The sequence below is a fragment of the Pteronotus mesoamericanus genome, unplaced genomic scaffold (genome assembly GCF_021234165.1).
Source record: "Pteronotus mesoamericanus isolate MK-2021 breed Mesoamerican mustached bat unplaced genomic scaffold, CSHL_Meso_final contig_20, whole genome shotgun sequence".
NCBI classification, from domain to species: domain Eukaryota; kingdom Metazoa; phylum Chordata; class Mammalia; order Chiroptera; family Mormoopidae; genus Pteronotus; species Pteronotus mesoamericanus.
The window spans coordinates 67,092,553-67,119,161 of NW_026555085.1; the positions used below are offsets into that span (position 1 = coordinate 67,092,553).

Consider the following 26,609-nt stretch of genomic DNA (forward strand, 5'->3'; position numbering starts at 1 on the left):
CCAGGAGTTGCTGCAGGGTCCAGAGGTAGAGAGAAGTGAGGGAGGCTAGAAGTGGTGCTTCCTCCTGGGAGAGGGAGAAGCTGGCAGGACCAAGGCAGTGAGGGTTAGACAAACTGCTCCACGGAGTGAATGTGGGTCCTCACTCTGTGATACTGGGTGACAGCAGAGCCTGGGCTCAGGGAGGGTCCGGGAAGGCACAGGTAGGGGGAGGCTCCAGAAAAAGAGGCAGATAATTTGGCTCCACCATGGAGGGAGCTGAGCCCCTTTATCCTGCTCTTCCAGGCACAATACTACAGGTGTCAGTGCAGGATTGGGAGTTGTGGCCCAAACTGTGCAGTGAGAGAAGACTGGGCAAGCCAGGAGTCTGTGGCCCTCAAGCTGTGTAGGGGTGGAGTGCGGGGAGGTCCTCAAGCAGCCCTCAGTTTAGACAGTCTGTTGTCCCAGACACACAGGGCATGTCCCTATCAGTCAGAGGTTGAGAACAGATGCATCAAAGAGGTCACAGACACTTTCACCTTTTCCAGGTTAGAGATGGAGTTGTGGCCTCTGAGTCGGGGTGGAGGAGGGAGAAAGGCAGAGAAAACACTTCTGAGGCCATCAGTTCCTCCAGCAGCTCTAAGCTCCTGCACTCTCTTGTGGGATCAAATATTTCTGACAGCTCTTTGGGCAGTTCGAGAACACCTGTGGGGTCAGCCTCGATGGGCTCAAAGGAGGTAGAAGGGTTGGATCCAGATGAATGGCTATTGCTGCTGCTGCTGCTGCTGCTGTCCAGCAGGGCAGAAGGCTGCAGTGGCCCGGCCCGGAGGGAGTGAACTGGGCTCACCACTGTCCTTGCTATCGGCTCCGGGGCCACCACTCAGTGTGCGCTCAGCTGTTGGGCTGGCCATCCCTTGGGCTTCAGTGCTGGTAGGGATAAGGTGGTGGTGGTCACCTAGGGACTGCTTGGGTGTAAGGCATCCTGGGGCAAGGCCACAAGAGGTTTGGGCAGAGGTGGAGGAGTAGAGAGGGCAGGGGACTCTGGAGCAGATCTTCAGGTGAAGGCACAGGCACTGCCACAGGTAGTGAGCTCCATGCCTCCTTGTTCACCAGCAGCGCCTCAATGGGGCCGCTAGGCTCTTCAAATGTATCTGGTACTTCTACCCATTGAGGCCCTCTGGGATGGGCATCTCCAGGCTGGTGCCAAATGGGGCCCAGATGGCCAGGAGGGCATCTCCAGCAAAGCATCTGCAGATGTCCTCATGAGTCACGTGGGCCAACAGCTGTTCCACACGTTGTGCTCGGTGATGTCCTGGATGCTCTGCTGAACCCATACCTGGTGCTGGTCCAGTTCTTGCTCTCACTGCTGCAGCTCCTCTATCTCTGCCTTGAGCTCAATCAGCCTGTCTGCAATCTCCTGGATATTGCAGCCAGGCCCCATACCCTTCCCTGGGATGCCGTTCTTGGATTTTTTTTCTTCATCAGCCCAATACCTTCCAACACGTTGGAAATGTCATAAATCTGTAGCTTCTGGCACACAGCTAGGGTGTCAACTGATAGTTGAGGTCAAGCAATCATCTTTGGCCTCCTGTAGAAGCAACACAAACTCGGTAGTGAGAAGCCCCAAGTCCTTCTCTGTGCTGCTTGGGGTTCCCTGGGGCAGGGGCTCCAGCCTCCACTGTCACATCCCCCGCCTCTCCTGAGCCAGACCAGGCCTGGCCAGGTCAGTACCACCACCAGCAATATTTCTATAGATTACAAAAAAAAAAAGCTTCATTAGTTTTTTTTTAAGAAACCAACTTTGGCCCTGGCTCTTGTGGTTCAGTGGATTGAGCACTGGCCTGTAAACCAAAAGGTCCCTGGTTCAATTCCCAGTCAGGGCACATGCCTAGGTTGGGGGCCAGGTCCCCAGTTGGGGATGTATGAGCTGATCGATGTATCTCTTGCACATTGATATTTCTCTCATCTCTTCCTCCCTCCCTTCCCCCTCTCTAAAAAATAAATAAATAGCCCTAGCTGGTGTGGCTCAGTGGATTGAGTGTCAGCCTGCAAACCAAAAGGTCACTAGTTCGGTTCCCAGTCAAGGCACATGCCTGGGTTGGGGGCTGGGTCCCTGGTCGGGGGTGGGGGGACACGTGAGAGGCAACCACACATTGGTGTTTCTTTCCCTCTTTTTCTCCTTCCCTCCCTCTCTCTCTAAAAATAGATAAATAAAATTTTTAAAAAATGAAGAAATAAATAAATAACCAACTTGGAAGCAAACTTTTAAAACAGAAATCATATGTAAGTTAGAGTCTGCACTATATAAATTCACTGTGTGTGGGTATACATAATTTATTCTGTTGATGTAAATTTCCCATGGGGGACAAGAGCTTTCTTCATCTCCACTACCAGCATCCCTTCTAGGGGCTTAGCCAGAGCACCCCTTTAACCAGTTTCATTGCTCTTTTCCTCTTAGAAAACGTTGTGTTTGGTGAAACTGAACACTGCACAGCCTCAAAAACAGTGTCTAGAGTTGAACCAAGATGTGTGATTCAACATAGTAGACTCTTCAAATTGCCTTTCTTCCTCACCCATCCCCATCTTACCCAAGTACAGTCAATTTTTTTAAAGTCTAAGAAAATTTAGCTCTGGAGAGGAACTTATCTCTTTATTTTCATGGTTGGGAAGAAATGAGGAGAAAAAAAGCAACTGTTACCCCATCAAGTTCTTCATTTGTTAAAATTATTCTGCTGACAGAAATTTTAGGGTTTTTTTTTTTAAGAAGCTTCCCAAAATTTGCTTAAGATCTCTCCTCATTGTCTTATCCAAAATTCAGGCTTTCTAATTTTATCTCATCACCACCTTGAAATGAATGACATGTCACTGGTGAATGCCCCCCCCCCACCCCAAAAGCCTTTGGGGGCAAGATTTCTTAATTATTACTCTCATTGGATAAATGCTCAAAGAATACACCAAGGTCTTTAAGCTTAGCTGGAATCAATTTATTGGGCAAGTAATGAACCTAATTGTCATGCTAGCTTCCATGTCAGCAAAATAACAGATGTACAGTATAATGGAGAAGAAAAAAAGTTGCTTTGGGATTGTTAGAGCAGGTGCTACACGAAAAAAAAAAATCACATGGAACTTTCTCAAGTACATTTGGGAACAGTTGGAAATTAGCCAGGAGGAACATTTTTCTTTAATCCTTGGACATCCAGTTGTGGGCTGGGATTAGGACCCTGAAACAGCTGAGTCAGGAGGACACTGATACCTTGTCACTTCTTCAAGCTCTTTATTCCTCCCTCACACTCCAACAAAAGCACCAGCGACTGCCCTCCCCCAACTACACACACACATGCGCACGCACACGCGCACACACACACACACACACACACACACAAGTCCAGCTGCCACATATGGCTTTCAGAGAACACTAGACAGCGTTGAGTCCAAGCAAGTTACCATGGTTCTCTGGCTATTATCGCATCCAGCACATCAGCGAATGGAAATAAGTGTGCACATGTTCTAAAAGGCCTTTTGGGAAAGATCAGTGGGGCTGCATGGGGGACACAATGGCAGGCTTTGTCACAGAAAAAGGATTTGGTCTGGCAGGCGGCAACAGTCCTGCTGGACACAGGATTTGTCTGCAAGGGCAGTGTGGGAAAACCATGTGCAAGTTTATAGAACATCCTCATTAGGAAAAGTAGGGCATTTAGCATAATTAAAAGTCATCCTGAAGACATCAGGTAAGAGCCTGCTGTTTTTAATTAATTGCTTCCCGTGACTTTAAAAGGGGTGCCTTTTTTGCCCACAGAGGTCTAGAATTACTTCAGAAACACAAGTCATTCAGATGGAGGCAAAGCAGAGTATATGTGAACATTTTATAAAGGCCAACAAAGAAAAAGAGGATGAAAAGTATGGGAAGAGTGAGAAAGAAGGGAAAATTATAAACAGTCACCTTCTGTAATTTGTTAAAATGACCCTGTTCTCTTTTCATGCTCTGTGCCTCAACATCCTCACATCCAAAGTACAACTCCCCACTGTCCTGCATCCTGCCTTAATATAAATTATTTGGGGGGAAAAAATCCCAGAGTCAAAGTTAACAGAACACAGCTGGAGAATAAACTGAGAACCATACATTATAGATTTCTCCAGTCAATAGATTTTTAAAAACTCAATTTTGAAGAGTCAGCAGATCGAGAACAAGCAGGGTGAACCAAGGACTTTACTTGGCATCCATATTCATTAAAATAAGTATCATGAGGACAATATAACTGTGACAATTAGGCAAAAAGGGGAAGGAATGGACAAAAAAGAAATCTGACCTAAAATGCTTTTTCCTTTCACAACTACAAAATTCCCAAACTAAATTATCTAGGTAATTATTACTACTCTCTGCTTTTCTTATGCATAGTTTATAAATGAAGAAATGATTATATATTTTTAAATATTTTTATTTAGACTTTACAAATTATAAGCTACATTGTATAAAGTAGCATCTGCACATTAGTGAGAACTTTACTAAAGGTTGGAAAGGAAAAATAGCATTGATTCACTGCCTAAATCAAAATTGCTTTTGTATTTACAATTTTGATTTAGGCATTTTTCAAATGCATTTGAAAAAATAAATTTAAAAAGAAATTGCTTTTTTAATTAATATATTTTCTTCTTCTCTTTTCCCATCATTTAAATTGCATTGTATAAATTTGTCTTCTGTGTTTCTCACTTAATATGGCAACTATCTCCTCATGTCATGACAGTGTGTTGGATAGTCCATGCAAACACCTGAAAATTATAATTATACCTCCCTTTTTTCCAGAAGCCACAGTTTTCACTAAGCTCATGCCTCTGTGCATGTGTCTAGCCAGGCTCCGTGCTGTCTGGCCCTGGTACTAAGGCTGATTCAGGACCAAGGTTGACATTGTCCTCAACACAGATGCTCTCTATTCTTTTAGGACTTGTCAAATCTGTCAGAATTTCTGTCACAGGTCATAGAAAATAAGAATTTGTGATTGTTGGAGTGATTAGAAGGCCCAGCAAAAACCACAGAAATGATAAGAAAGCAAGAACCACGAGGTGAAAGAACTCATGAGGTAGAGAGTGGAGTAGAAAGAAACTGTGGCTCATTGAGATTAAGCTGAGTTGCTCTAAACGTACACCACTATTAGAGCCAATAGTCAGTTATTTCCAAAAAGTGATCAAAAATTGAGTCAGTAGAGATATATTAAATCCTCAGTAATAGTAATTAACATCTAAGTAACACTGCCTGTCAGGTGTTGTTCTCCATGTATCTGTTTATCTAAACTTTCCATCAATTATAACCTCACAGAAACGCCATTTCTTCAAACATGACCCTTTCCCCTTTCTGTCTGGTCCACTCCCTTATTCATTAAGCCCTTAGGACATCAGATTCTGGTCAGCATCAAACTGTCTTCAGAACAAAGCTTTAGGTCTGTTGATGACAAAAACAGAGTTTTGGTTAAACTAAAGATAACATCTTGACCTCATTTGTGTTTCATCATCTGGCCCATGAAAACAGAACAACTTTTCTAACCAACCAACAATCCTAACAATCACACCCTCATGAAACTAGACAGAACAACACTACAGTTGACATCTGGACCTGATACAATAATCAACTACTCCCTATCCTGACCTCAACAATCAGGACAGCTCACAACCCCAGCTCCCTTAATCACCATGATTTGTAATCTCTCCCCTATATAATCGGTCCCTGTGTGGGACCCAGGGCTTTGAGCATAAGCTCACCTGTGATTACAAGCATGGCAACACGCCCTTAATTAATAAACTTCTATTTTCTTGGCTGCAAACTTATGTTGCTGTTCAATTGGGCTTTGATATATGCAGGTGAACAAACCCCTTTAGTTTGATAACCCAACCCTATAGTGTGGGCTCTATTATCATCCCCATTTTAATAATGAAGAAACTTAGGAGCAAAGCTTTTAAGGGACCTTCCCAAGACTCAAATTCAGGCAGGCTGGTTTTCATGGCTGTAATATTTATGATTTATAGTAAGAAATACATATTCAGCCTTTGTCCTGTTTCTGATACAGAGCTTCTAAAACCCTCAAAATTTCCTAATTGATAACAATGATAAAGAGATCTGAATATTCATAAGAAATCCTTTTCAACCATACCTGTGTATGTTAATGAAGGGACATTTGGAAAGCACCAAGGAGAGCTGGTTGTCAGGAGAACCAATCATGTGATTAAAAGGTTAGAACATCCCTGACCTCAGAGAAGGGAAAGGGGTTGGAGACTGAGTTCAGTTACCAACAGGAATGATTTAGTTAGTCATGCCTATATAATGAAGACTCCACCAAAGAGACAGGTAATTCAGAGAGCTTCCAGGTTGATGAAATGTGGAGACTCAGGAGTGTTTGCTTGAATTTCTGACCAATTGGTTACTCAGAAGCCCTGGTGACAACCTCGACTTTCAAATGGCATCTGAAGTGTGCCTGTGTGTTTGGGGAGAGGGGCGAGCCAGTCTTACAGGACCGAGTCCTTAACCGGTGAGATCTGATGCTATCTCTAACATCTGATGGCACATGAATACCTATGTGTCAATATTTTTTCAATCTGAAAGAATACCTTTCATATAATGTCTTTATATATTCTGACATATGTACATATATGTATGTGCATGCCTGTACGTGTGTTTGTGTATGTGCAGAGAATTGCATATATGTATATATGCCTATTTATACATATATACCTATACATAAATATATACACATACATGTATATATGTATACATACATGTATAACCAATTTAGTGACTATACCAGTGTTCACATAGTCAAAAACTATTCCAGAGAGAAAGTAAATAAGTGTTTGCCAGGGGTGCAGATGAGAGAGAATGAGTGACTCTTAATAAATATGGGGTCTTTTGGGGGTGATGAAAATGTTTTAAATTACATAGCAATGATGGTTGTACAACCCTGTAAATATATTAAAATCCACTCAATTGGAATTCCAGTCAAGATGGTGGTATAGGCAAGCATGGCACACCTCTTCACACAACCACATCAAAATCACAACTAAAATATAGAACAACCGTCACTCAGAACCATCAGAAATCCAGCTGAATGGAAGTCTGACAACTATGGAATTAAAGAAACCACATCCATTCAGACTGGTAGGAGGGGCACACACGCAGAACAGGCTTGTCCCACATCCTTGTGTGATGGATAAAAATTTGGAAAGGATATCTTGGGAGTGAGAGTCCCAGCCCCACACCACACCCCCTAGCCCCTGGGACAAGTACCAGAAAGATAAGTCCCAATAACCTGTTTTTTTTTTCTTTTTGCCACATAATGAATTAAGCACATTTATAATGATAAAATGAGTAAATATAATAGCAACAATGCTATTCCACTAGATTCCACTAGATACATTGTCAAAACTTACACTGCAAAAACCAGTGGGAATTTAGTCAGTGGAAGAAACTTCTGGAGTCCCAAGCAGTTCCTCTTAAAGAACTCACAGATGGACTCACCTGCTCAGACTCACTCCCTCTGAGCTCCAGCACCATAATGCAAGCTCGAAAGGCACCAGAGGTATACAGAGAGAAACTGAAGTGTCTGGCATCAAGGTGAGCAAAGACCATTGTCCATTTTCTAAACCCTCCCCCACAGAGCCCACAAGCTGGTGCCATATCTGAGACTTGATCAACCTGGTCAGCACTGTTTGACCCGCCCTGGAGATCCCTAGATCTGCCTCACCCAACTTATGTGCCCACCCAAGCTGCTTTTCCATATAAATGACTGGTCTTGGCTCATGCTTCACAACTTCCTAAATCCTCTCAAACAAGAACAGCTAGCTTCAATGAGCCCCAGGCCCAGCACTAGCAGCAGCCAGCCTAGATTCACAGCTAGGTTTTGTCTGAATCTCCAAGCCCAGCACAAGCAGCAGTCATCTCAGATTGCTTTATAGCTCATGCAGGATGGCCCCACAAAACACAGATTGGGAATGACCTTGGCCTGCACTACCTGGGAAATCCCAGACCTGAACACCCAGTGGACAACTACAAACCACTCTGAAACATCACCATCCTGCACCTGCACAGCTGATCCTCCACAGAGGGCAGAGGTTGGCAGTAAGTGTTCACAGCCAACCCTTGCAGCTGAGTGGCCTGGGCAAATCCTTCCCACTGATCTGACAATAGCAACCAAAGCTCAACTACAAGAGGAGGGTGTACTTAGCCCATGCGGAGGGAGCACCTCAAATACCCATCTTGGGTTATAGTAGAGGCTGTGCCTCTAGGCCCTATAGGACACCTACTACATTAGGCCACATTACCAAGACATGGAGTCAAAGTAGCTCTACCTAGTTCATAGAAATAAACACAGAGAGACTGCTAAAATGAGGGGACAAGGAAACATGGCTCAAATGAAATAACAGATCAAAACTGCAGAAAAAAGAGCTAAATGCAATGGAGATAAGAAATCTATCAGATGCAGAGTTCAAAACATTGGTTCTAAGGGTGCTCAAGGAAGTCAGTGAGGACCTCAACAGCATAAAAAATATCCAGTCAAAAATTAAGACTACACTAATTTAAGTAAAGAATAGTATACAAGGAAACAACAGTAGAATGGAGAAACCAAAAATCATATCAATAATATGGAACATAAGGAAGCAAAAAGCAACCAATCAGAACAAGAAGAAAAAAGAGTCCAAAAAAATGAGGATAGTATATGCTGCCTCTGGGACAACTTCAGGAGGTCCAACATTCACATCATAGGAGTGCTAGAACGAAAAGAGAAAAAGCAAGAAATTGGAACTCTATTTTTAGAAATGATGAAAGAAAACTTCCCTAGTTTGGTGAAGGAAGTAGGCATGCAAGTCCAGGAAGGACAGAGAGTCCCAAACAAGAAGGATGTGAAAATGTCCACTCTAAGACACATCATAATTAAAATGCCAAGGTTAAAGATAAAGAGAAAATCTTAAAAAGCAGCAAGAGAAAAAAAGTTAGTTACCTACAGAGGAGTTTCCATAAGATTGTCAGCTGATTTCTCAAAAGAAACTTTGCAGGCTAGAAGGGATTGGCATGAAATATTCAACGTTATGGAAAGCAGGGAACTACAGCCAAGATTGCTCTACTCAGCAAAGCTATCACTTAGAATTGAAGAGCAGATAAAGAACTTCCCAGATAAGAAAAAACTAAAGGAGTTCATCATCACCAAACAATTATTATATGAAATATTAAAGGAACTTATTTAGGAAAAAGAAGATCAAAACTATGAACAATAAAATGGCTACACACACACACACACACACACACACACACACACACACACACACAGTTGAATCTAAAAAACAAACTAAGCAAACAAGTACATAGACAGAATCATGGATCCAGAGAGCATTTTGATTTTCCAGATTGGAGTGAGGTGTGGGAGAATGGGTGAAGAGGTGAGGGGATTAAGACATACAAATAAGTAGTTACAGAATAGCCATGTATAAGAAATGGAGTAGCCAATGAACTTATACATGTGACCTATAGATATGAACAATGATGTCAGATGGCCTGAGGGAGTGGTAGTTGCTGAGTGTAGGGGGGCAAAAAGGGGAAAAGCAGCACAACTGTGATAGCATAAGCAATAAAATATAATTTTATTTTATTTCTTTAATTATTTTTATTGTTGTTCAATTATAGTTATCCCCATTTTTCCCCCACTACTCTCCTCTGCCCTACCCACCTCCCACCTCCCACATTCAATCCTCCCCCCCAACCCTGTTGTCTTTGTCCATGGGTCCTTTATACATGTTCCTTGACTTGACTCTTCTCCTTCTTTCCCCCATTACCCTCTTCGCCTTCCCCTCTGGTCACTGTCAGTTTGTTTTTTATTTCCATGTCTCTGGTTCTATTTTGCTTTGCTTGTTTGTTCATTTTTTTCTCTTATTATTTTTATTGTTGCTCAAGTACAGTTGTCTTCATTTTCCCACCATCACTTTCCCATGCCCCACTAAAATATAATTTTAAAAAAAGAAAAATATTAAAATAAAATAAATCCACTGAATTGTATGCTTTAAAAAATGTAAATCTTGTGTATCTAAATTATAAATGAATAAAACTGTTATTTTTTTAAAGTCATACTATTCAAGTCTCCTGTAAGTAACATTTTCCACCTCTATGAAATGTAAGTCATATCAGAGATATGAAGGTCATCTAGAGAAGACATCTATCTGCCTTCAGTCAACCAAATGCTTAATTCTTGAAAGAATTCTAACCTCTTATCAGCCTTAAGAATAATGTCAAACAAGATGTATCTTTCGTCCTAGTCACTCTATTTTTCATCTAGTCACTTTTTTGTTCATAAGTTAGAAACTCATGAATTGGGTTTAAAAAAGAAAAAGATAATTCTAGTGAGATTGACCCATAATTCTCTCTAAATTTACAGCATATGTATCCTGGTGAGGAAATATATATAATTTATATTATTTATGAAAATGTACATATCTTTAAAGCTAAGATATGCTAATGAAGGAACAAGTATAAATGTGTTGAGCCTTTGATTCTACCTACATGTTATAGGACTACTAGCTGTGAGCTCTAAAATCATATTACAATTTATTTCCAAAAAAGACTGTGAAAATGTTAACTAATGGTCCATTTCATAATCCACTCAAAATCTCTTCTGCATTAGATGGAGGTAGAGAGCTGGGGTTCACTGAGACCCAGTTCTATTCATATTTGTCAGCAATGGCCGATAATGAACAATAGTGAGAAATATTTACAATTTGATTACTGAAGAAATCTAAAAGCATAAGGTCCAAGGAACTGGTCAAATAGTTTCTTAATATAACCTTGTTCCAGCCGCCACAAGCACAACAGAGGCCTTTAAAGAAGTAGTGTGTCACCACTAGTTGGTTACAGGATTTAGTTATCCCTGGTACAGAATTTTTTTATTATATGTTTATGTATAAACAACAAAAGAATATCAAAGGAAATCTTTTCTTTCCTTAAAAGAAAATCACCTACAATTTCACCATCCTACCAAACTATTCTCATTTTTTGTTCCATTGTGGTTTTTCTCAATACATATATTTACATGGTTATAATCACAGTGAACATACACTTTCATATTTCTTTTTTCTTTTGCTTAGCAAAAAAAATCAATTATGACTCTTGCTATGTTTCCATATTTACTCAATTTTTTTGGTATTGAAGTACCATGCACTGTGAAACCAGTTTCCTAATGTTGAATATTTGAGTTGTTTGCTTCCAATTGATTGCTAATGTACTATAAATATTACAGGAAGGAACATCCTAGTGTATAAATTTTTTTCTATTGACTTATTTGTTTTAGGATGAATTTATAGAATTGGAAAGACTGGGTCAAAGGGAAATAACATTTGTATAGTGATTCCCTTATGCTATCTAATCCCTTTAAACTTACTCAGCATGCTTCTCTAACTGTCCATAAGAATCTTGTACTGTTGCACCATCTTTTCTCCGATGAAGTTCACATTCTGAACTATATTTTTTGTGATCAAATATAACCAAAATAATATGATTTCACAGAATGGACATTTCCTGCAATATTTTATCTTATAGCAAGATTAAAGTGTTCTCTCCAGTCAAAAGCAAATATCCTAGGTAGTTCACCATACATAAGATCTTAGATTAATGATTGGCCAGCTGAAAACAAAGCATTTTATTGAACTTGTCTCTGAATTTTATAGAAAGGAAGACTGCAAGTGACTACCTCAGCTAAGAGATGAAAGTAAGAAGGTAAGATTCAGAACCCTTAGCTGACACAGCATTCATTTAGTTGGGCAATCATTTGACATACATTTATTAAGAATGTATTATTTTCTTTGGTCATTAGAGGCAAATAAGTTTGCCCATAAGACATTTAAAGAACAGTGGGAATCCAATGGAGGATACAAGAATGCCAGGACACACAAGAAACATGGCAGAGGTTGCTGTGTCTATACCAATATCATAATTATATCTAATTGAACTTGCCCACCCCTTTCTTAGTAACATATTTCACAAGTTTTAGCTGGGCATAGGGTCTCCCAGTATGAAATTCATTTCCCAGCCTTCCTTATAGATGGGGTGTAACCATGTGACTAGTATATAACTGGCTAGACATAAGAGAAATGTTGAGCGGCAACTTCAACAAAATTTATTTTAATTCGCTGATGCACATATTTTAATCTTTTTCCCTTCCAACCTCCATTTTACTACCTGGAATCTCTTGTGAAGGCTAGTACTCTCTGGCTGACATCTTGGGCCATGAAGAAGAGACCTGCATTCAGAGCCATGAGCTCGGAAAAACTTACAAGATTTTTTGTAATATATTTATCATAACAGAGTGAACTGTCTACCTCCAATGTTCTTTTGCATTAAAAAAAACAATACCTACAACAAATGTCTTCATTTAAGTCATTGCAATTTGAGGTTCTTTTTTTTAATCTTTTTATTTTTTTATTTATAAATCATATTTATTCTATTACAGTTGTCTCAGTTTTTACCCCTTTACCCTCCTCAACCCATCTACCCCTACCCCCCACTCCCACAGTCAATTCCCAGTCTGTTGTCCATGTCCATGGGTCATTCATACATGTTCTTTGTTTAGTCCCCCTTCTTTCCACCATTGCCCTCTTTCCCCATCCCCTCTGGTCACTTTCAGTCTGCTTCATGTCTCCATGCCTGTGGTTAACTTTGTCCATTAATTTATTTTGTTGAATAGAGTTCACATATAAGTGAGATCATATGGTAATTTCATCAACTGGCTTATTTCACTTAGCTTAATATTCTCCAGTTCCATCCATGTTGTTGCAAAAGGTAGGAGTTCCATCTCTCTCTCTTTCTTTTTTTCTTAAATGTAGATTGATTTTATTTACTTATTTTTTTTAAATGCCAGTTAATTATAAAATAGTTTTAAAAAATTTGAAACCGCTATAAAGTCTCAACAATTAAACCAACATGACACCAGCACAGAAATAATCAAGTAGATCAATGAAATATAATGAATATTCTTGAGACAAATGTATATATCTGATTAATATATGTATAAGTTGATATTTCAAATCAATGGGTAAAATAAGGCTTATTCAACAAATAAAGTGCATGGACCACTATTACTTGAAATAAAACAAATACAGAGCCCTTATAAGACATTATACAAGACATTTTCAGGTGAGTTAAAAATCAAGATGTTAATCTAAGGAGTTTTAGAAGAAAATAAAACTAATATTTTTCATGACCTGAAGTAAAATATTCAGCCCCAGCAAATTGAGGTTCTTTAGTTACTTAACAGTCAACTCTAAGTGATAGAGATGGCCTCTGTAATCTAGGTATAAACTCTGATAAAGAGTTTGCCAGATGAAGAATGTGGAAAAGGGAGTCCAGGTAAACAGTCATGAATAAACCAAGGAAGGAGATCCAAAGGGGCAAAGGATTTGCTTGGCAAAAGTGGCAAGGCCAAGAAAGATTTTTCTTATTTTATAGAATGTGTGTTTTAACACAAGATCCTCAGGGATCTTGATATTTTTAATCACTAGTTTTATTAATTATTGTTAATAACAAATTACCTCAAACTTAGCATCTTAAAATAACAGTATTTATTATCTTATATAGTTTGTGGTTAGAAATCTAAGTGGTTTGGGATGAGAATCTCTCAGAGGATGCCGTCAAGATGTTTACAAGGGCTGCAGTCATTGAAAGGCTTTATGGGCTCAACGTTCACTTCCAAAATGGCCCATTCACAAAAAAGTCAGGACGGCAGAGGAGTGAATGGAAGTCACACTGACCTTCTCACAGGACCAATCTGGAATTACAACTAAATTGCAGAGAAATCACCGAAAACAAACTACTGAACAATAGTGAGAGAAGAACCTTATAACCTCAGACTGACAGAAGAATCAACTTTAGCACAACATAACTGGTAAGGAGTGCGGTAGAGACTCAAAAAGGTGGGTGGAGAGCCCATGGGTGGAAGCACCAGAAGGATATTGAAATGGCCAGTGGGATCCCCCTGAGAAGAGCGGGATCTAAAACATAAGCAGGGATCTCCAGCCTAAAGCACCAGAGCCCAAAAAGTACACAGATAACAACCAGCTGTGAAAAGTAGCAGGGTTGCTCTGTGTCAGAGATGGGTGGCTGAAGACGCAAAGAGTCCTCTAAAGAGCCAACGCATAAATTTTTATTTGCAGCCACTTACCCTGGTCCAGCAAAGGTGGGGGCAGAGTGGGCTAGACACGCCTGAGGAGAGGCTGGGGAAGGAGTTTTTTGGGAAAGAACTGAGAGAGTAGCCGGCGCCCGATGCTGACTCATCTCCCATATGGCAGCAGCCATCTTGCTCAGGCAGACCACCCCCCTGAATGGCAACAGCATGGAAGGACACACTAGCCCCACCCCCAGGAGGGACTCTGCCCCGACCCAATGGTACTAAAGCTTGACTGCTGAGTACAGAGTGGCATCCACAGATAGTAGATCCCTGCCTAAAAGGGGCACAGAGTGGTCTAGAGACACTTGAGGAGAGATTGGAGACGGAAGCTTTGGGGAGAGAACTGAGAGAGTGGTCAGCGGGATCCTAGTGCACACCACTTCCCTGAGTGGCAGCAGCATGAGATGACCCAATAGTCCCGTCCCCAGAAGGGACTCTGCCCCACCCTGTGCTGTCTAAGCCTGACTGTTGAGTGCAGATTAACAACTGAGGGAGACAGCCACAGACAGTAAATTCCTGGAAGTCTTGAACAGACTGCCTAAGGACAGACAGCGACAACATCTGACATCATCAGAGGCAGATCCAGAATGAAAAAACAGCAGTCTCCTACCATAGGCATTCACACCACAAAGTCAGGAAATCAAGGCAGATCAATTTAAAAGGAAGAAGCAAAAAAGAGGAGCCTCAAATAATGGGAAGACAAAGAAATACCTCCCATCAAAGGGAAAGGAGGAATCCCTAGAAAGAGAAATAAATGAAATAGAGGCAAGTAAACTATCAGATATTGAGTTCAAAACAACGGATCTAAGGAAGCTCAATGAGCTCAGTGAGCTCAGAGAAAATTACCAAAAACTACAGGGAAACTACGAGGAACTTACTGCAAACTCTATCAGCATGAAAAAGGACATAGAAAGTATCAAGAAGACACAAGAGGAAATGAAGAATACAATTTCTGAGTTGAAGAACACAGTAGAAGGAATCAAAAGCAGGCTAGATGAAGCCGAGGACCAAATCAGTGAGCTGGATGACAAGGTAGAAAAAAGCTCCCAGGAAGAGCAAGAAAATGAAAAAAGACTCAAAAAAAGTGAAGCGGCATTTAGGGAAATGCGGGACAACTTGAAACTTAATAATATCCATCTAATAGGGATACCAGAAGGAGAAGAGGATGAGGAAAAGATAGAGAACCTGTTTGAAAAGTAATGATGGAAAACTTCCCTAACTGGAGGAGAGAAAAAGTCACACAAGTCCAGGAAGTACAGAGGGTCCCATTCAAGAGGAACCCAAAGAGGCCCACACCAAGACACATCATCATTAAAATGGCAAATATCAAAGACAAACAGAGAATCCTAAAGGAAGCAAGGGAGAAAGAGGTAGTATCATATGAGGGAGCCCCAATATGGTTATCAGCTGACTTCTCACCAGAAACACTGCGAGCCAGAAGGGAATGGCAAGAAATATTCCAAGTCCTGAAAAGCAAAGGCCTGCAACCAAGACTGCTCTACCCAGCAAGGCTCTCAATTAAAATGGAAGGTGAAATAAGGAGTTTCCCAGACAAAAGAAAGTTAAAAGAATACACCTCCACCAAACCAGCATTGCAAAATATGCTAAAGGGACTGTAAGAAAATGAAGAGTCTATGAATACCCAGTTCCTTTCACAGTTGCCAATACTTGGTATTACCAATATTTTTTAATATGTATTAATCTGATTGTGGCAATTATATGTTATTTTAATTATTCCTTTATTATTCGTTGAAACTAAACCTGTTTTTGTATATTTCTTGCCTATTTCTACTGTTTTAAAAAAGCTTTAAATGACTTTTTGGTATTCTTTATCCATTTTTTGATTAAATGTAGAATTTCCCCCCCCCAAAAACAAACCATTAACTCTTTTTTAGATGTGTTGCAAATACTTTCCTATTCTATTACTGGTCCTTTAACTTTTTTTATATGTATATTACTGTACAGTCTTAAGTGTTTAATATAGTCATATTGTCAATATTTTACTTTATAGCTTCTGGGTTTGACTATTTTACTTCAGGGTAAGAAAAATAATATTTTGTACTTTCTCCTAAAACTCCTTGGATTCTACATATTGATTTTTAACTCACCTGAATATTTCCTGTATAATGTGTGAAATAAGGTTCTGTATTTTTTTTTTTAATTTCAAGTAGTAGTGGTCCATGCACCTTATTTGTTGAATAAGCCTATTTTACCCATTGATGTGAAATATCAATTTAATCATATATTACATTGTTAGACAGATAAATACATTTGTCTCTAGAATGTTCATTGTATTTCATTGATCTACTTGATTATTTCTGTGCAGGTGTCATGTTGGTTTAATTGCAGAGACTTTATACTGGATTTAAATGTTTTAATATTTTATAATGGATTTTGACATTAAAAGAATAAATAAATAAAATCTGCATTTAAAAAAAAAGAAAGAAAGAAAGAAGGAACTCCTACCTTTTGTGACAACATGGATGGAACTGAAGAATATTAGCCAGTCAATGAAAGACAATTACCATATGATCTCACCTATAAGTGAACTCTATTCAATAAAATAAACTAACAAACAAAATAAAACACAGGCATGGAAACAAGGAGCAGACTGAAAGTGACCAGAGGGGATGGGAAAGGAGGACAATGGTAGAAAGAAGGAGAAGGGACTAGACTGACAACATGTATGAATGACCCATGAGCATGGACAACAGAGTGGGAATTGACTTTGGTAGCAGGGGGCAGGGTGAGATGGGTGGAGGACGGCATAGCTGGAAAAATTGAGACAAAGGTAATAAAAAATAATTGATTGATTAATTTCAAAGTAAAAAAAAAAAAAAAATGGCCCATTCAGATGCCTGGATGGTTCGTTTAAAAAATTACTCGCCTAAAGTTTTAATCAACAAGTTACTGATTTTAATCAATCAGCTGTTGATTGATTAAAACTTTACACTAGTAGGTTTCAGGGGTCTTTTCAAACAAAATCTTCAAGTTGTTAAATTAATTAAATAAGGAGGCCAAGAGATGGAAGTGGTACCTACACCTTAGCAGCTGAAGTAAGCAAACCAAAACCTAAGCCTCAAGGTTAAGAAATCAAAACATAAGGACAACCAATTACAAATGGCCAACGAGGCTTTCCCAGATAAGGCAATCACTTAGTCAAATAATTTCCTTGTTTTGCTTCTGTGTCTTCCAAATAAAAGTCTTATCCCTAGATCCTGTCTGTGGAATGCTTCTAACTACTTCTGGTTTGTAGCTGCCCAATTTGAGTAGATATTTGGTCAAACTAACTCAAACATTTTGGTATGCTTCGGTTTATCTTTTAATAAAGTAAAACCTTAGTAGTATTCTGTGAGATATTAATGGGCATAGCTATTCTGATTTTTTCTGACAATTTTTCTTTAAAAAGAGTGTGATAAAAATATCAAGTAGCCACTTGCAGGACTATGTGTGTTCCACCATTGCTGCACAAGCTACATCTACCCAGCAACTGATGCCACACTTTGCCTTCTATTACTGTTATTAGTCTAAGTTATATATCTCATCTGATAATTTCAGCATGTATCTATAATATTATCCAGTGTCAATCGTGTACTTCCATATAAATCAAATACTGACAGTTTTTAACTATAGTTATATTTCAGTTTCATTAGGCCCTTTCATGATTTCTGTTAATCCAAGTCTACTTCTCATAAGCTCCAATCGCTGTCTCATCACTAAGGTATACTTTTAAAAGTATTATATTTCCAAGTTAATTTAAGAAGTTCAGACCTAAACATACAAGAATATTTGTGCTTAGAAAATCCAGCAAGTTTGGGTTTTAATCCAAACTCCATCACTCACCACCTAATAAAATAAGACTAACTATTACCAGTTACACTTGTCATTCATCATATCCTAATCATTCATAAGAACATAGATCCCTGCTGTTAGGTAATTGCAGTCCAGAGGCAGCATTCCATTCTTCTAAGCACATTCTGACAACAAATCAAAATGACTATTTCCCAGAATTATAGAACTTTAGAATAAAATAGTTGATGGAGATCACTTAAGTCCACATTTAATATCTGAAGATTAGAGAGAGTATTGTGTTGCATATTCAGAAAGCAATGATAAAATTATGATTACAACTCAGAATTGATTGTGTCACTGTTTTCAAAGTATTCACTTCCCTTTCATATAAAACGATTAACTCCACCCATTGTAATATAACATACAGTGTCTCTTACAAGAGAAGTATATATCTCTATCTTAGTGACATTGAGCTTGGCCATGTGCTCTATTTGTCCATTGGCATGTAAGAAAACACTGCATATACCATGACAAAGCAGAAGCTTTAATAATTGTGTGGTTTTGTCAGCTCCTTTTTCTTCTTCTGCCACTTGCTCAAATGTCCTGAAGGGGACAACTCCTTCAGCCTAGAACAAAGGAGACAGACACTCCAAGCATACACACATCTTTTCATGTGCCAACAACGTAAAAAACAAACTTTGTTTATTTTTGGTCTTGTAAGCCACTGAGATTTTATAGTTACTTATTAGTAGAACAAAGTTGAATAGTTTAGAAAACAAAATCAAAAAGGATAAATAATTTGCTCAAATTTGCACAATTAGGTACCTAAATGGCAAAAGTAAGATTAAATCTCAGTTCTTTTGATATCTAGCCCAGTATTCTCTCCATATCGCAAAGCTCCTTAAATGACCAATGTAAACATCTACATAGTATTTTTTACTGAGATATTTAAAACATCTCCCTAAGCCATTTGCTCCATAACTATACCTTTGTCCAATTATTTTTTCCCTATATGGCAAGGGCAAATAACATGCTATGAAAATCCATGAAATTCTAACTCATTGTGGTCATTACTTATCATACTGACCAGGAGCTGTCCCTCTTAATGTACACTGGGTGGTGTGGAGTTGGAGATTGATAGAGGTTTTCCCTTTTTCATCTGTTCTTGTTGTCCTGGTCATCTTCAAGTGCCTGTTATCTGGGCTGAGATAAAGGATTCTAGCAACAGTTCTATTGTATTAGTCTTATCTTAGGAACAAGTGAGCTCTTTCACACTTGGTTTTCCTAAGTAGAACTTTAAAAGTGATGGCAAATTCTGTTAACACCTCACACCTGTTTTGTGTTCTCTCCAGTAAAAATGTGTGTAGAAGCTTCAAGAAGTTCATTCCACTACAGGGCCACTTCATGCCTGTTTCACTTGCTCCTATAGCCATTTCCCATCCAAAGTATTATAAAAAATTTATGTCTTATAAATCTTTATGTCTTCAATAAATCTTTCAAGTTAAAACTAGAAGCCTATCAACTTATTATGCTATTCTTTGAATCCTTACACCCCATATGAACAATATGCCATAGATTTTCACTACCCAGCCGAATGTTTGTTCTATGTTTACTTTTGAATAATTCTTAGACTTGCCATCATATTAGACTATTAAAATGTTAATATGTCTAGTGCTGTGGACCTTAACATTTAGTATATGCTGAATTATTCTAAAAATGATTAAATAGATTTGTCTTATGAGGAGTTGTTCCTCTTTGTTAATTCAAAATTGAAATATGAGTTTGGGAAAGTTCAAAGATATACAGATAATATAAAGTGAAGGGAATTTTGGGCTAAGTAATCATTGTACTAACCAATCTGAGCCATTCATTTAGTAAATAGATTGAGTTTTATTCCAAACTATAAGGTGTTATCTTAGTTGTCCTGATTATATCAAAAGATAAGTTATTGATCAATATTTGATACTGTACTCAAAGATAAATTCCAACTAGAGACTTAAATATAAAAAAATAGCATAGAATATTTAGAATACAAAAGAGAATCCTTTCTAACTTTTGAGTATAGAAGGCTTCTCTAAATGTGACTCAATTTAGAGGCCATAAAAAATAGTTGATCAATTTAATAACATTTTAAAAAAAATACACATGTAAGACAAAAAAATCTTCAGCTTAAATTGCAAAATGTTAATTTTTCTAATATATAAAGAGCTAAAAATCAATAATAAAAAATGACAACTCTTTACCCATCCAACATAGGAGCACACAAACATGTAAAGCAAATCTTGATGGACATAAAGGGAGAGATAGACAGAAACACAGTCATAGCTGGGGATTTTAACATCCCATTGACTTCAATGGATAGATATTCTAGACAGAAAATCAACAAGGAGACAGTGGCCTTGAACCATGCACTATATCAAATAGATTTAATGGATATATTCAGAGCATTTTTTTCACAAAGAGCAGAATATACATATTTTTCAAGTGCACAGGGAACATTTTCTAGGATAGACCACATATTAGGACACAAAACAAGTCTCAATAAGTTTAAGAAGACTGAAATCATATCAAGCATCTTCTCTGACCACAATGCTGTGAAACTAGCAATCAATCATAACACTGAAAAACACAAAAAGAGATAGGAAATAAATAACATGTTATTAAAGAATGAATGGGTCAACAATGAGATCAAGGAAGAAATCAAAAGATACATTGAAACAAATGTAATGAGGATACAACAATCTAAAATCTGCAGGACACTGGGAAAGAAATCCTAAGAGGGAAACTCATAGGAATTCAGGCCTATTTTAAAAAAACAAGAAAAAGCTCAAATAAACAATTTAACTTCACACCTAAAGGAACTTGGAATAAAAACAACAAACAAAGCCCAAAGTGAGTGGAAGGAAGGAAATAATAAAGATCAGAGGTGAAATAAGTGAATCTAAAAAAACAATACAAAAAATCAATGAATCTAAGAGCTGGTTCTTTGAAAATATGAATAAGATTGTCAAACCTTTAACTAAACTAATCAAGAAAAAAAGAGAAAGGATCCAAATAAATAAAGTCAAAAATGAAAGAGGAGAAATAACAGCTGATACTAAAAAAATACAAAGGATTCTAAGAAAATATTATGAAAAACTATATGCCAACAACCTGGACAAAAATGGATAAATTCCTAGAAACATAAAATCTTCTAAAACTAAATCAGGAAGAATCTAAATAGACAGATTACACTTAATGAAACTGAAGCAGTAATTTAAAAGAAGACTCCCAACAAACAAAAGCCCTGGACCAGATAATTTCACACATGAATTTTACCAAACTTCTGAGGAGAATGAACATGTGTCCTTCTCAAACTATTTCATAAAATTCAAGAGGATAGAAGGCTCCCAAACTCATTTTACGAGGCCAAAATTGTCCCAGTCCACAATCAAGTAAAGACATTACAAAGAAAGAAAATTATAAGCCAATATGTCTGATGAACATAGACACTAAAACCCTCAATAAAATATTAGCAAACTGAATATAGCAATGCATCAAAAAGAGCATACACCATGATCAAGTGGGATTTATAGTGGGAATGCAGGTTTGGTACAACATTTGCAAGTCAATAAATGTAATTCACCACATAAACAAAATGTAGGATAAAAACCACATGATCATATCAATAGATGCAGAAAACACATTTGATAAAATCCAGTACAATTTGTGATAAAAACTCAGCAAAGTGGGATTAGATGGAACATACTTAAGCATAATAAAGGCCATATATGACAAACCCACTGCCAGCATCATACTCAATGGCCAAAAACTACAAGTATTCCCCTTAAGATGGGAAACAAGACAGGGATGTCCACTTTCACCTCTCTTATTCAACATAGTACTGTAAGTCCTAGCCACAACAATCAAATAAGAAGAAGAAATAAAAGGCATCCAAATGGAAAGGAAGAACTAAAACTGTCTTTGTTTGCAGATGACACGACACTATACATAGAGAACTCCACAGATTCCAGCAAGAAACTACTAGAATGGATAAATGAATTCATTAAAGTAGCAGGATGCAAAATTAATATTCAGAAATCATTGGCATTTTTATATGCCAAAAACAAACTAACAGAAAGGAAAATTAAGAAACAATCCCATTCATGATTGCTTCAAAAAGAATAAAATACCTAGGGATAAACCTAACCAAGGGTGTAAAATACCTGTAGTTGGGAAATTGTAAATGCTGAAGAAAGAAATTGAAGAAAATACAAATAAGTGGAAGCACATACCATATTCATTGATAGGAAGAATTAACATCATTAAAATGTCCACACGGCCCAAAGCAATCTATAGATTCAATGCAATTCCTATCAAGATTCCAAAGACATATTTCACAGAACTAGAACAAATATATCAGAAATTTGCATGGAACCACAAAAAGCCCCACATAGCAACTGATGATCCTGAGAAAGAACAGTCGGAGGAATCACGCTACTTAGTATCAAACTGTATTATAGGACCATAGTAATCAGAACAGTATGGTACTGGCATAAAAACAGACACATAGGTCAATGGAACAGAATAGAGAACCAAGAAATAAACCCACATTTTTATAGTCAATTAATATTCAACAGAGGAAGCAAGTACACACAACGGGCTAAAGATCAAATAAATGGTGTTGGGAAAATTAGGCAGATATATGCAGAAATATAACACTAGACCACCTTCTTACACCACATGCAAGAATAAATTCAAAATGGATAAAAGACTTAAATGTTAGACCTGAAACCATAAAAATTCTAGAAGACACAATCAGCAAAATTTCAGACATTGCTTGTAGCAATATTTCATTGGATATATCTCCCCAGGCAAGGGAAACAAAAGAAAAAATAAACAAATGGTACTAAGTCAAACTAAAAAGTTTTTGCACAACAAAGGAAATCATCAAAAAAATAAAAAGACAACATACAGAATGGGAAAACATATTTATAAATGTATAAAGAACTTACAAAACTCAACACCAGAAAAACAAAGAGCCCAATTAAAAAATGGGCAAAGAAACTGGATAGATACTTCTCCAAAGAAGACATACAAATGGCCAACAGACATAAGAAGAGATGCTCAACATCACTAATCATCAGAGAAATGCAAATTAAAACCACAATGAGATATCTCACACCTGTCAAAATGGCTATCATCAATGAATAAACAAATAACAAGTGCTGGCCAGGATGTGGAGAAAAGGAAATGCTTTTACGTTGTTGGTGGAAATGCAATTGGCACAGCCATGGTGGAAAACAGTATGAAGATAGCACAAAAAATTAAAAGTGGATCTGCTTTTTGACCCAACGATACCACTTCGAGAAATATATCCAATGGAACCCAAAACACTAATTCAAAAGAACATAAGCACCCCTATGTTCATTGCAATGTTATTTACAATCACCAAGATATGGAAGCAGCCCAAGTGTCCCTCAATAGTAGGTAAAATAACTATGGGACATTTACATAATAGAATACTACTTGGCCATAAAAAAGAAGAAAATTTTACCCCTTGCAACTGTATGGATGGACCTGGAGAACATTATACTAAATGGAATAAGCCAGTCAGATAAAGACAAATACCATATGATTTCACTCATGTGGAATGTAATGAACAAACTGAACTAACAAGCAAAACAGGGACAGACATAGATGGAGAGCAGAATGACATCTAGTATGGGGGAAGGGGTGGAAGGGTTGGGCTAAAAGGAAAAAGGACTCATGGACATGGACAACAGTGTGGTGATTGCTGGGGACAGAGGAGCATAAGGGGACCGAATGGTAATGGAAAAATTACAATAAAGATTAAATTAAAAAATGACAACCCAAAAATGGGCAAATTATATGAACATATTGTTAAAAATGGAAATATGAATTATTATTAAACATATGGATATACACTGAACTCATTCATTGTAAGAGAAGTACAAATTAAAATTATACTCAGTTATTACATTTTACTAGGAGACTGGCAAAAATTCAATCGTTTGAAAATATACCTGTGGAGGTATAAATTTGGACAACCCCAATGATAATTTGTCAATATTAACAAATGAATAAATGCACACAGAAATTGTTCCAGTAACGTTATTTTTGAGGATTTGTTTGACCAATATACTTGTTTATATGCAAAATGATATTTGTACAAATATTCATTGAATCACTGTTTATAACAGCAAAGCAATGGAAACAACCTACATGTATACCAATAGTGAACTTTATTAATCACGGTACATCCTTACAACTACATACTCTAAAACTATAAAAAAGAGAATAAGAAAACTCTTTATGTCCAATATGGAAAGAGTGCCAAGGAATATTGTCCAGCAAAAATACATAGGGGTGGGGGTAAAGGACAAGGATAAAGATAGAGACATACCACTGAAATTTTCATACCTTTCAGTTTTTTAAACTATCCAAAAAAAGATTTAGTACAAATAGAAGAGACAATGTAAAGGGTCAGTGGAGTTAAAATGAAATTAGGAAAGCAGGTTAGTTAAGTTAGTTTTCAAAGTCTGCTTGACATTAATACACTCTAGAGAAATGGTGTGGGCTAAATCAATGTTGCATCTTGCAATGTTGCTACGTGAAATCCCAATGAAGCATGTTCTAATACGCTTGAAATATATGGACCCTGAACACTACTTTCTGGCACCTTCTTAAGAGTAAGTATGTGAGAAGAATTTCAGGACATAGCAATTCATATTTTGGTAGTCTGATACATTTCCTACAGTGTCTGAAAATATAATGGCATTTTGCATTTCTTTTCTTGGCAAAAGCTATAGTGGTTAGACAGTCTATTTCCGCCCATATGCTTTCACACTTGATGGCTACATAGGAAGAGGACAAGTGCTGTTTCTTTGGAAATTATTATGGATCTATGATTTTAAAAAAATTAAATACAAGAGGATAGGAATTTTTTCTAGTCTGGAACACTGTCAATACCTCATTGAAGGAACTATTTGGTTAAAAAGAAAAAAAAGAGGGCCTTGAAATAAATGTTAATGGAATCAAGACTATATAGAATAATAATCATGTGTATTAAGTCTCTATGGTGTGCAAAGCAGAATTATAGGCACAAAAGGGACAGAGATTAATATTATATGAGAGCTTAAATTTAATACAGAAAATAAGATATGTAGACAGTTCATAAAAATATGAAGCCAAATGTACTAAGTTGTGAAGGAGCAAATTTATGGAGTGCAGAAAAATCACTTCCACCTGGATAGTTGCAATGTCAAGAAAAATAAGTATTACGAAGTAAAAATTTGTGATCATTCTTTCAGTGTTGTGAAAGAAAGAAAGACTTGCTGAGGACTAATGAAGGCAATTTCCCTGGTTCTACCACAGCCTGGACAAAATAGCCCCCACAATTCACCAGCTTCTTTTGTATGTGGTGATTCTTTTCTCCCAGAGAACCTTCTAGCTACTGAGCTGGGATGTCTTGAGACCAAGAAATTCTTTGGAGTAGTCCAATTTCAAAAATAATCTATCTTCACTTCATACTACAAATTACTAGGTCTCTATGAAGAAGTATTTCATGAGTAAGATTAGTATGAGATACTTGTTGGTCACCTCAAAGTCCTATCAACCTTCTATTAAGAGAAAATATCCCGTTTCAAAACCTGCTAGGACAAGCACAGCACAGGACCAGAGAGACCTCAGGGAAATGTGGGCCCAAGAGCAGCTAAGCCAGAAACAAACATGGGGCCACTCCCAGCTGCCTCCCTGACAACATCTTTTCATCTGATTGCAAATTTTAGTACTTTTGGAAATTTAAATTTGGTGAGCCAACAAACATGAAAACAAGAAAGCACTTTCTTAGGCAAATGCATGTTTTTACTGTAATATGAGAAAAGCAGTTATAGCAAGTCCCAGGGCAGATAATCTAAAATACAGGGTCTGGCAGAACTAACATTTGCTTGAGTGTGGCTGCTAGGGTAATAATATGGGTGTAATAACTTAATTTGAACATTTCACCTAAAATGTTATATGGTGTGTTTGAGTGCAGTATTGTTATGTTACAGAATTACATGCTTTAAAAGAGTTTGTAATAAAAAAGGGGCATTATTTGTGCCAGACGCTGTATTTGCCAGGAAAAGACTGTCTAAGTAAAAGGCACAGTTTGGAAGCTACACTTTCACAGCCCATCATTAGATATTAATGAACTAGCTTCAGGTTGTTGTTGTTTTTCAATCAGAATATATAACTTTATGTATAAATATGGCTTAAGTAGCCATTTCACAATTATCTACGACCATGAAACACCTCTAAAATCGTAACATAGGAAATTTAGAATTTACAGAGAAATTAATTCTTGTATTAATACAGATAACAAAAAACTGATCAGAACTATTTTTTAAAGTAAAATACATAAGCATTATGCTAAAGGTGATCTGATTCCATTTGAGAGAGTCATTCACATAAGTATTTCTGACAATCATCTCAGTACTAGTGTTCTTACCTTTGAACTTGTCTGGAGAATACTGGGGAGACAGTGAAATTCTTCTGCAGTTCCACAGTCACCTCCACAGAATTCATCTTTCTTTCCTCCTCTTTGGCCTCTCTCCTTGCTGTCCCTCTGCGCAGTCTCTCACTCCATTCATGCTGTTCTTTCAGTGTCAACAT

General features: G+C 37.6%; 1 pseudogene; it reads right to left on the reverse strand.

Annotated features, from left to right (window-relative positions):
• Positions 1-511: 511 nt before the first annotated feature.
• On the reverse strand, positions 512-26,609 carry LOC129066915 (transcription factor E2F4-like; annotated as a pseudogene).